The sequence below is a fragment of the Bidens hawaiensis genome, unplaced genomic scaffold, assembly GCF_021521415.1.
Source record: "Bidens hawaiensis isolate Kalapana, Puna unplaced genomic scaffold, B.hawaiensis_p1.1 tig00013187_1, whole genome shotgun sequence".
In the NCBI taxonomy this organism is placed as follows: domain Eukaryota; kingdom Viridiplantae; phylum Streptophyta; class Magnoliopsida; order Asterales; family Asteraceae; genus Bidens; species Bidens hawaiensis.
The window spans coordinates 513,322-525,335 of record NW_027492113.1 but is presented as its reverse complement, the minus strand read 5'-3'; the positions used below and the strand labels follow the sequence as shown (position 1 = coordinate 525,335).

General features: G+C 34.0%; 1 pseudogene across 1 annotated transcript; it reads left to right on the top strand.

Moving 5' to 3' along the window:
* Positions 1–591: 591 nt before the first annotated feature.
* On the top strand, positions 592–10,951 carry LOC143543581 (protein NRT1/ PTR FAMILY 7.1-like; annotated as a pseudogene). Its single transcript, XR_013137096.1, has 6 exons — positions 592–707; positions 796–871; positions 7,163–7,235; positions 7,326–7,543; positions 8,348–8,913; positions 9,840–10,951. The product of XR_013137096.1 is annotated as a protein NRT1/ PTR FAMILY 7.1-like (transcript).
* The last annotated feature ends 1,063 nt before the right edge of the window (positions 10,952–12,014 follow it).

Below are 12,014 nucleotides of genomic sequence, written 5' to 3'. Positions count from 1 at the left end.
TTTCTTAACATTTTTAGATTACTTTTTGTTCTTAGATTTCTTCACATTCTTTGGTTTCTTAACTGGACAACCCTCTAGATGTTCATCATCATCAGAACTCTCATCTCTCATTTCATAGTTAGGATCCCTACTATCATCAGTTCCACTTTCATCTGAACTTGAAGACTCATCTCCACTTTCTTCATCTGAAATTGAAGAATCTTCACTATCTCCATCCCCACTTCCATTGTAATCCATATCCACCTCATTTGTAGGCTGCACACCATATCCACTTCCATCCCCACCTCCATCTACATCACCATTGTAATCAATCTCTTCAATGGTAAACTTTGAGGGTGAGCAGAAGTATGTGTGTACAGAGGTGAACTCATGCTCAACATACACATTCATTAACTGATTAAAAGCTCCAATATACTTAGCAAATCCCCTAACATCATCATCACTTCCCAAAGCTCTAAGCCCCCAATCCAATTCTGAACCCGGTACTACATAATGGTAGAATCTAACCTTATCTGTAGGATTGGATAATTCAAGCAAGATTCGATCAAGCTCGTGAACTGAAAACTTGTCAATATCTAGCATGTCAACAAAATGGACAACGGCTCTGTTATAAACCCGTCCAGGAAATTTGGTGAAACTGCCACCATGGTGCAGCTTGATCGTGAACAAATGTGGATTATTTACTACACAAACAAGATTAAACAGCTGTTAGTTAAATAAACCCAATTATAAAAAATTATAAACCCTAAAGTTTTAACTTATCATAAAACGCATCAGCATTTGATTGTTCATCAGCTTCACGAATGTAGAATCGAGGAGGAGGATCATCCATCTTACGTTTTTAAGTTTTGAGAATGATGTGCAATTTAAGGTATTAACTGTCGGGTTGTTGAGTCGAGTCGGATACGAGGGTTTTTAATCGCCGGGAATTGAATCGATTGAAAGGGAGGGGGAAGACTGATAAAGGGGGGTTTAGTTGCAGAGATATATGAAAGGACAAAACTACCCTCACATGCGCCTCACGTGATGGGATTTAACTGACTTTTTCTAAACCAGTTAGCGTAAAGGACAAAACTTGTAGGAAAAAAAGTTTAAAGTACACCGCCTGCAAGGAAACTAAAAAAGGACACGAACCGTAATTCGTCTTATTTTAAAGGACAAAATTTGTAATTGGGTCTAAATACTTTAAATATTATAGTTCCTAGGAAATAAATTAATACTTTAATAAAAACTGTTACTATAATTAAAAAAAGAGTTAAGTGGCTGAACAAGTAGGGATGTACAGATTTGGTAACGGTATTAAGTTTTGAGTTTTTGATACCGGTCTTTTTTCGAATTTTGCCTTTATTAATAGTACTGTATCTGTACCGAATATTTCGATACAGGTATTGATACAAAAAATTGCGATTTTTGATACGGGTACAATGCTGATCTCTTTACGGTGAATAAGTAAGAGATTACCACAAATAAAAAGTAAGGACATAAATTAAAATGTAACAACTAGAGTTGTTTACCTGCGCTCTACATGGGGCACAACAATTTAACGTACCACACTCCACATATTTATTAGTTTATAGTTAGATTGTTTAGTTTTACATTAGGGTTCTATTGTTGTTGAAAAAAATTAATTAGCTTTACTTGAGATAATGAACTTTTGATGTAAAACGAACAAGGGGCTAACCAACAATAAAAACTTAATTTAAATTTTACGTGACCTGGTGCGAGCTACGTACATGTGTTTAACATGAGCTGACTCGTAACCAGTTCGCATCTTATTAATATTTGTGAAGAAACGTGGATCGACTCACTGGTAGACGATCTACTTTCCTCGGGTGTGATTATGCTCTTCCACCGATGGATTCCTGGGAACTGGGTTCTTCCACCTACAAAATGAACAGCACCGTAAACTTACCCCTCAGAAAGGGACAGAGGGGTCCTCTTTGGGGTAACCCTCCGGTGTGAGAATAAGTGTTTGTAGGAGAAGATAATAATATGAGAGTAAGGAAATTTGGAGAGTATTGCTTTAATATAGCTGAATACTGTGTAGTTAGATGTGATTGTGTGTAATTGAGTGTAACTGAGTGTCCCTTCCTTGTGGAGTTGATGTGGTATTTATAGTGCTAGGGTTTCCACTGATTGGGCTCAGCCTTGTTGGCCTCCTCCAATTGATTTGCGCCACGTGTCCTTGGGGACACCTGGTGCTTTTTCATTGGTTATAATCACGTGGTAGCACATGGGTTTTGCTGAGTTGTCCACCTTTCATTGGCAGCTGTCAACATCAGCATATTCTTATTCCTTGAAAAGATACCTTCTGGAAGGTTGTCTGACGTGCACAATCAAGGTTGCCCTAATCCTGATTTAGATAAGGACGAGGTTGATTATGTGCATGTGTGATACGCGCCTATCCTGAGGATGCGCGAGGTCTTCTCTTTATTCTCACGCGCAGATGTTTCATGCGCAGATGTGATATGCACAAGCATGTGATATGCGCCACGCGCGGATGCGCCACGCGCAGATGTGATATGCGTGAGCATATGTGATGCGTGAGCATATGTGATGCCTGAGCATATGATGCATGAGCATATGTGATATGCGTGAGCATATGTGATGCCTGAGCATGTGATGCATGAGCATATGTGATATGCGTGAGCATATGTCATATGCGCCATGCGCATAGGTTTTGGCTTTGTGCCTTCATAATGTCTTGATTTCAAGACTCTTGTCTATATCTTGTGGGTTGACCCGCCTCGCTCGGTGTTGAGGCGGGTACATACCTCTTCAATTTGGGTTTGAACCTCATGCTTCCTAAAAGTTTATAAGCTAATGTTATATGAAACTTACCTTTTTATATAAATTGGATAAACAAAAACATAAAACTTGGGGGCTACGGCTGAAACACTACAAGCTTTATGATCAAAGTATAAAAATATATAACTTGAGGGCTAAAAGTGAAAGTCTACAAAGACATAAGGGGACAATACAAAACTTTTAAAAAAGACAAGGATTAAATTTGGAAAACACATTAATACCCTGTATTAAAAAGTTTTCCTTTTATATATGTAGTATAAATGTATAATATAATTATATATATAAGGAAATCAATTTTATTAAAAACCTAGAAAAAGATGTTAATGCTTTTATTATTTAATTTATTTTATAAAATAGTATAAATAAATATAAGAAATTCAAATTTAAGGCTATTAATCAGTATATTAAAACATTACATAACATATTACTTAATCTAAAATTAAAACATTGCATCCTATAATCACATTTACGCTTGTAAACTAACCCAACGAACGCTAAGTGTTCATTCGTTATAACTTTAACCGCACAAACAAATTTTCTCGTTTGGCATCATATTTTTTTTCTATAAAACTAGTAATTTTAATCTAAAATCTCAAGAAAAACCCTACATGTTATTTTCTAAGTTTGACTGTATAACTATATTATTTATCTTTGAAATATTTAGATCAAAGTTTTAACTTCATTTCAATCACACATATCTTTTAAGTTTTAACACATGACACATGGTTTTTTCCCCTATTAGTATATTTATTTTATTCTTTTAACAAATACCCAAAATTATTTAATCTTGTTTACTTTAACAGTTTTAATAGTTTTATTTTTATATCGAACACTATAATTTAGCTTTCATGTGTGTAATTTATGAACTTTATTTTGTTCCTTGTCTAATTGTTAGAAATATTTATTTTTAAGAACTTTTTAGCAACCATTTTAATTAAATCTGGAACCATGTGGTTCTTTACATCAGGGTGGGCTAAGGTTTTTTTTATTTGTTGTTGGATAGATGAATTGTATGATGTGATAACATGATCATACATTTTTTGTATACGATTTTCAGGTTCTTAAAATACGAGTCACAAAGCTTCAGGTTATTTTTTTTATACAACTGAGGTGTCGCTGCCTGAAACTGTTTAACCGGCCAAAGAAGTTAACCAGTAGAATGATTGATTAGTGATTTAATTCCAGAACAACATAAACTTTAGTTATACAAATAGTGGTGCAAACGGCTTGTCATGTTTAATTTACGAGAGCTTGAGCTCAACTTGTTTTAAATTTTACTTTTGAAGCACAAGACTATAGTGAGCAGTTCTATAAGCTTGAATTTTGGCTTGTTTATCATTTATTAGACAATTTATTAGTTTATCTCTATGCATTTATAACTATTATAATATATTTCTATAGTTGTATATATTTATAAAACATTAATACATTTTATTTAGTTAATATAATATTTATTATTATATGTTTTATGTAATAAAACTTATTATGTAAATACATATATCTTATATGTTAAATTAAGTTTTATGAATAATACTATAATAGGATTCATTTGGGTTTGTGAGCAGTGGCGAAACTTGGACATATATACCGAGGGAGCCATACTCGATATGTATTAAAATTGTCATAAATGAGAGGGGGCCGGGTACAAAATTTAGGCCAAAAACGGGTAAACTTACACTATATATCAAAATTTTCGACCAAAAAATGATAAATTTACACTATTGAGGAAAAAAATCAAAGGGGCCGGGGCCACCTGGCCCCAACTAAGCTTCGCTCTTGTTTGTGAGCTCAACTTAGTCAAGCTAGATAAATGAAACTTGCATTAGAACTTGTTTACTAAACAAGTTTATTTTCAGACTCGAGCTCGTTAAGCTCGACTCAATTTGTTTTCCTAGCAAGGGGTTCATGAGAAGTTCACAAGCGGTTCAAACTTATTTATCCACAAACTTAAAAGATGTATATACAAATTAAAATTGTGTGCATGACAGACTGTCAGATCCAGCTAAGTCATACATAGACAAGTTCAAACACAAGACCAAGTATTTATTATATAAGTGCTTGCAACATGTCCAATAATACCACCCACAAAAAAAACATCACAGCCATAAGTCCGAGACAATATTGGAGTCCTTATAGGAGTCTGTTATAATCTTCCTTTATTTAAGACTTGTATTCCCTCATAACCTTCTATCACTTCATAGTTCACATCCCATTCTCATCTTCACTCGTTGTTCGTTTAACGTAAATGACAACAACTCTCTATAGAGTTTCTGTAACTCGACGTCAAGTACTAATCTCGCTGGCTTCAGAGGCCACACCGCCAGTGATTACCGACACAACCTCCTCACCGTCACCAGAATCAGTCACTCTCTACGTCACAAAGCTCCATAAGAGGTTTGTATAATAATATATATATATATATATATATATATATACATATATACATTAATGTTGTTTTGACGCTTATAAGGTTAATTAACGAACTAAATGTTTGTGTTTTAACTTTTAACGCATTCATTGCAAGACAATCTAGTGGAAAGAGATAAATAACTCCGTCTATTTAATATATAATGTTTTAAAACAAAATAAATGAAGGGGAGACGGAGTTACTACTCTGTTATGGTGAGATTATCATTAATAATGAAAGTGAAAATTAAACAACATTGAACAAATTACGAAGTACAAATTTTTATTGATCAATGATTTAAGATGTTAAAATCCTTTTTTTTTTGACATAAATCATAAATTATGAAACATTTAATCTTGTGCAATATTGATTCAATATAAGATTTTAAAATGTGAATACAAATCACGAGGAAAAGAAAATAAGTCAAACACTGCTATACGTCATATGTAACATGTTGCATGTTGATAAGTGTTTTTAAGATAATTGAATGTAGTTGGGTATTATCTATTATCTATATCAAGAATATGAATGCTTATATTGGTGGATCCATTATTTTTTACTTATTTATTATTATTATTATTATTATTATTATTATTACTTTTCAAATATTATATATTATATTAAAGATTAAACCAATACTTTTAATTTTACATTCTAACCATCTTACCGTCGTAAATTTCTTTTAATAGTGTTATCATTATCATCATAAGATTTTGAATAAATTAATAAAAAATATATAATGTTATTATTAAACAAATAAAATATATTTTATTAATGTTTATAACTATAAAATCATGAAATAATAGTTAACTTCAACATTACACATTCCAACAAATCACACATTGTTCAACTACAATATCAACTTTTAAATTGTTAGATTATTATAATATTTTTCATAACTGACTATATTTAAAGGCGTAAATGTATTACTTATAAAACCTTTTTAGTATCTAATGATTTTTTTCTCTTCCCAATAATCTAAATCTTAAGGTTAAACTTGAAAAATATTATTATTAAATATTTTATAATTTTCATATTTGTTTTATATAGATTCCATGATTTTAACTTTTATAAAAATGTTCACAAATGAAGCAATGACCAAACTTGAGAGATTTTTATATTAATTTGAAAAGAATTTTAGTGACCTAACTGAAACAATGAAAATATGTAGCACAATTATCTACAACAACCGTTAATAATACTTTGCCACGTGTTTTTATGGGTTTAATTATGTAAAGGTTACTTGTTACAAGCTAGTGCATAATAAATGTAGCAAATTACCTTGTCTTAATATGATCATTATGCTAACAAGTTTTTTGAAAATTTTATTTTCAGAGGTATCCTTGATCAAAAGTCACAATGGCACCAAACAATGTCCCCTTGGAGATCTCCGTAATTGTAAGAATTAATATATTAATTGTAAGAATTAATATATGATGCCTGAAGGTTATTCAGGCATCATGTGGTGGCGTTGATAGCCGAAAGACAAGGGCACATGCACCAATCAGCCGGTGTCCCGATGATTGAGTGCTATGTGCCTTATGTCCAAGGCTTGATGCAAAACTACTATCGAGCCGGGGGTCTCATCGGAAGCAGCCTCTCTATCCCTATGGGGTAGAGGTAAGGTTGTCTACATCTTACCCTCCTCAGACCCTACCATAGCATTGCTATTGGTGGGATATACTGAGTACGATGAATATATAGTTTTTAAATTTCGTGTTTCATATGATAAGTTGTTGTGTATAACTTGAATTCGAAGTTCATACTTACTTGAATTTGATGAATCGTAGTAATGGAATAATTAAGTAATGTAAGATCATAAGTTTCAAAATCAGTAAATGGAAATAAATATAAACCTCCTTTGTTGTTTAAAACTTTTAGATTTAAACTCATTTTTTAAGAGATAATATTATATAATGACCCCCTAAAACTATATGGCATCTATAGCAACTAGAAGAGCCAGTTCAACACAAGCCAAAACGAAAGGTCGGAGGATGGGGTCCAACATTTCTCCTTCTCGGTACATAATATCTCTTTCATATCTAAGTAATTACAAATTGACATTTGACCTTTAAATACTTGTGAAATTAATAATCGCATCTTCTTGCAGCAAATCAAGCCCTCACGACATTTGCTTTCTTTGGTGTTGGGGTCAATTTGGTGTTGTTCTTGACCCGAGTCATGGAGCAAGGCAATGCTGATGCGGCAAACACCGTCAGTAAATGGACTGGCACCGTCTATTTGTGCTCTCTCCTCGGAGCTTTCCTCAGTGATTCTTACTGGGGTCGTTATCTTACATGCATGATCTTCCAAATTATCCTAGTTCTGGTAATTACTTTTTTTTGTTTGTTTAACCATGAGAACCCATTATTAACAACTTATGACATGCGTTGTCAATACTCTCAAACCAAATAACATAACTTAAGTTTATAGATAGTCCTAACTTCCAGCTTATAAACGTACAAAAAAGTCCAAATCTATTAAAAAAAAACTTCATAAATTTATGCATTACTAAATAAAAGAGTATAATCGATATGCACACAACCCCATGGTGATCACCAACAAATAATGAAATGTTTTTGTTTTGTCCCGGGTTAGCCATTCGCTAGCCGGGACGTTTGTGGTCCCAATAAAGTTTCCTTTCAAAAAAATAAAATAAAAAATAACTGAAAAACCTAAAAATTGGAAATGGTAATTAAACAAATCCATGGTAATTACCTATCGCTAATACCAATATTTTCGACGACCATACAAAAGTTGTCGGTGATCCGTCTGTATACTTCGTCAGTATTATATCGCAAATGAGATTATCCACAACTGTATACTTAACTGTCCGTTACCACAAATATTCATCGGTACAAGCCTTTACCGACGGATTGGTGACATGCAAGGCCCGACACCCCGATAGTCCCAATTTGTTTTTTTTTAAATATATATGTTTTTTATGAAAAAAATATGTATTCTGAATATTTAAGCCCAAATACTCAACTAATTTTCGTCTTCGACCCAGAATTTTTTCACGATTCTCGAAGACGACCATGCTGACATGGTTGATATTAATATGTTATTGATAATTTGTTGTTTAGTAGTAATAGTTTACTAACATTGATACTAATGTATTATGCTTTGTAGGGGTTGATGCTATTATCAATAACTTCTTGGCTATTTCTAGTAACACCTACTGGATGTGGAGATGGAGTACAACATTGCATTCCAACATCATCAAAAGGAACAATGATGTTCTATTTATCAATCTACATGGTTGCTTTAGGCTACGGCGGCCACCAGCCAACGTTAGCCACTCTTGGCGTCGACCAGTTTGATGAAACCGACGAAAAACATAAAGAAAAAGGCGCTAGAGGCGCTTTCTTTGCATACTTCTATGCTGCACTTAATATCGGATCTTTGTTCTCGAAAACCATTCTCGTGTACTATGAAGATATTGGTCATTGGACAATGGGGTTTTGGGTGTCTATGGGGTCTGCGGTTGTTGCATTGCTGTCGTTTTTGTGTGGTTCGTTTCATTATCGGTATGTTAAGGCGTCGGGCAATCCTTTGCCACGTGTTGCTCAAGTGTTTGTTGCTGCGTGTCGAAAATGTAAAGTTCGGGTTGATGATGAGAAGCAGTTGTATGAAGTTGAAGGCTTGCATTCGGCTATTAAAGGGAGTTGAAAGATTCTTCATAGCAAGGAGTATAGGTTCGTCGATAACTACTTATTTGATCTTTTTTTTTTTACATATTGTTACGTATAATGTTCAGTGTCCGTGTTCGCCTGTTAAGAAATCGAGCTTGTTCGTGTTTGTTCATATCCATTATTAATTTTGTAAAGGATCGATACCAACGGACACTAATGAATATTAACGGACATAAATGAACGTAAACTAACACAAACGAACGCATAATAGTTTGAGAATAATAAAAAAATCTAGAAGTACACCACATACTATTTTTAAAAAAATCATCATCATATCAAAATAGTAATAGTAGAAAATAAATAAATAAATAAATAAATAAAAAACAGTAATAGTAAAATTCTAATAAACGAACATATATATGTAAACGAGCTTAACCAGATGAACGGACCTAACGAACACAATATCGAACGTTCACGAACACAATTGAACGAAGACGGCCTCTAGTTGTGTTTGTTCGTTAAGCTTGCCGAACAAAATTATTTGTTCATGTTCGTTCATTTATTAAGCTTACCGCTCACTAAACGACACTAATGGACACAAAAGAACATAAACTAATACAAACGAACATATTGTAATTTAAAAATAAAAAAAAATCTAGAAGTACATCATATACTAATTACTATACAAAAAAACTTAACATAGTAATCATAAACATAATGATATCAAAATAGTAATAATTATAAATAGATAAATAAATAAATAAATAGATAAATAAATAAATAAAAATAGTAATAGTAAAAAAATAAATAAATAAAAATAGCAAACGAGCTTAATGGGACGAATGAAACGAACACTATACCAAACGTTCACAAACACAATTGAACGTAGATGCCTCTAGTTGTGTTTGTTCTTTAAGCTCATTTATTAAACGGACAAACATAAACAAACTTCTTGCCAGACGGTTCTAACGTAACCTTTAACATTTCAGATGTCTAGATAAGGCGGCAGTGGTAACCGAAAAAGATCTATCCAGTCCACAAAACCACTGGAGACTATGCACAGTGACACAAGTAGAAGAAGCAAAATGTGTCATAAGAATGCTACCAATCTGGCTATGCACAATCATATATTCAGTCATATTCACTCAAATGGCTTCGTTATTCGTGGAGCAAGGCGCAGTCATGAACACGCATATTGGCACCTTTCGGTTGCCAGCAGCCAGCATGTCAGTGTTCGACATAGTTAGCGTCCTAGTATGCACGCTACTCTACCGCAAAGTGTTAGTCCCATTAGCTGGACGGTTAACTAGAAACCCTAAAGGGTTAACCGAGCTACAACGAATGGGAGTTGGTATTATTATTGGAATTTTCGCAATGGTGGCTGCGGGAGTGACGGAAATAAGAAGATTAAAATATTCTATACCCGATGAACACACGAGTTCGTTGAGTATATTTTGGCAAGTGCCACAATATGCGCTTGTCGGGGCGTCTGAAGTGTTTATGTATGTTGGACAACTAGAGTTTTTTAATAGTCAAGCTCCAGATGGGATCAAGAGCTTTGGAAGCTCGTTGTGTATGGCGTCGATATCTTTAGGGAATTATGTTAGTAGCCTTTTGGTTCATATGGTTATGAGTATTACGGTTCGGGGAGAGGACGAAGGGTGGATTCCGGAGAATTTGAATGATGGTCATATGGATAGGTTTTATTTCTTGATTGCTCTTTTGAGTTTGATGAACTTTATGGTGTATGTGTATTGTGCTAAGAAGTATAAGTGCATTAGTGTCGACGAGAATGGTAGCGAGCCGAAGAAGGGAGAAGTGTAGTTTGTGTTTCGGAATTGTTCGTTTAGGGTTTAAGGTTTAAGGTTTTGGTTGGTGTGTAGTTTGGTTTAAGACATGTTGGTTGTATAGACAGTTGGGATTGTGTTTGGTCATAAATGAATAAATTGAATAGTTGACACACACTTGATTTGATTTTTTTTACTTTTACTGGTTCAGTGGTTTTAATTGTGGATTATCCTAAGCTTAGGAAATAATTCAAAATAACACTATATGTTAATGAAATGTAAGCACTAGTATATATTTGTTACAAATTAATTAATGATACATTTTCTTTAACAACGACATTTTCAGGCTAAGTGACATGCCTCTTCATAGCCTAGGTCTATATTTGTAACATCCCGAAATTTCTAAGAATAATATTAATTATATTATTTAACATTAGTGGGAAAGTTTACTCAGGTTAGCGGGGAGATAATAAATAAAGTAGGAGCAAGTATGGGTCGGGCTAGTGTTGGGTAATGGATATGGGCTATGGACTTGGGAAGGAAGGAAGAGACTATGGGCTTAAGCCCATGATCCATAATTATATAAACCTTAATTCCCATTTTTCATTCATTCACACATCTTCCATACACTACCAAAACACACACTTAGCTCTCTCTCATCCTACTCACTCTCTCTCTAGCCGAACCAACAAGAAGAAGAAGAATTGATTTCCGACCCGAGGTAACGATAGTTTATTATTGTTTGAGCTTAACCCGTTAGATATAGTTGCAAAACGACGAGCCGGCACCGTTAAACCGTTTAAATCACGAGATCCGAGTGGAATCGGGTATAAACCGAACCTATGATGAGCTAGGGATCACCCTAGCTAAGATCTGGATCGAACGGGGCGAAAAACGGTGAAAAACGAGTTAAAACTCGTTTTTCCGGTGAGTTTGCGTTTTTCCAGCGGCTTTCCGGCAATGATGGCGCCGGAAAAGTTATTATGAGGTTAGAGGTGTGACCTAACCCTAGTTCTTTATAGGAGCTTAGCGAATCAGAGGGTGATTCTTTAGCTAGTTCGTTATGGGAGCTTAGCGAATCAGAGGGTGATTCTTTAGCTAGTTCGTTATTGGAGCTTAGCGAATCAGAGGGTGATTCTTTAGCTGATTCGCATAAGGAAGCCTAACGAACTAGGCTTGATTCTTTACCCAATTCGTTAAGGGCAAGGTAACGAACTAGGAGTTTAATATAAAGACAGAATGGTCCCTGGACTTAGAAAAGAATTATATAATTTCATAATAGACCTTGGAGTTTGGTAATTTATGAAAGATACCTTTAAAGGTTAATGAGTAACGATTAACTAACCAGGTAATGATTTAATGAAGTAAAACCAGATT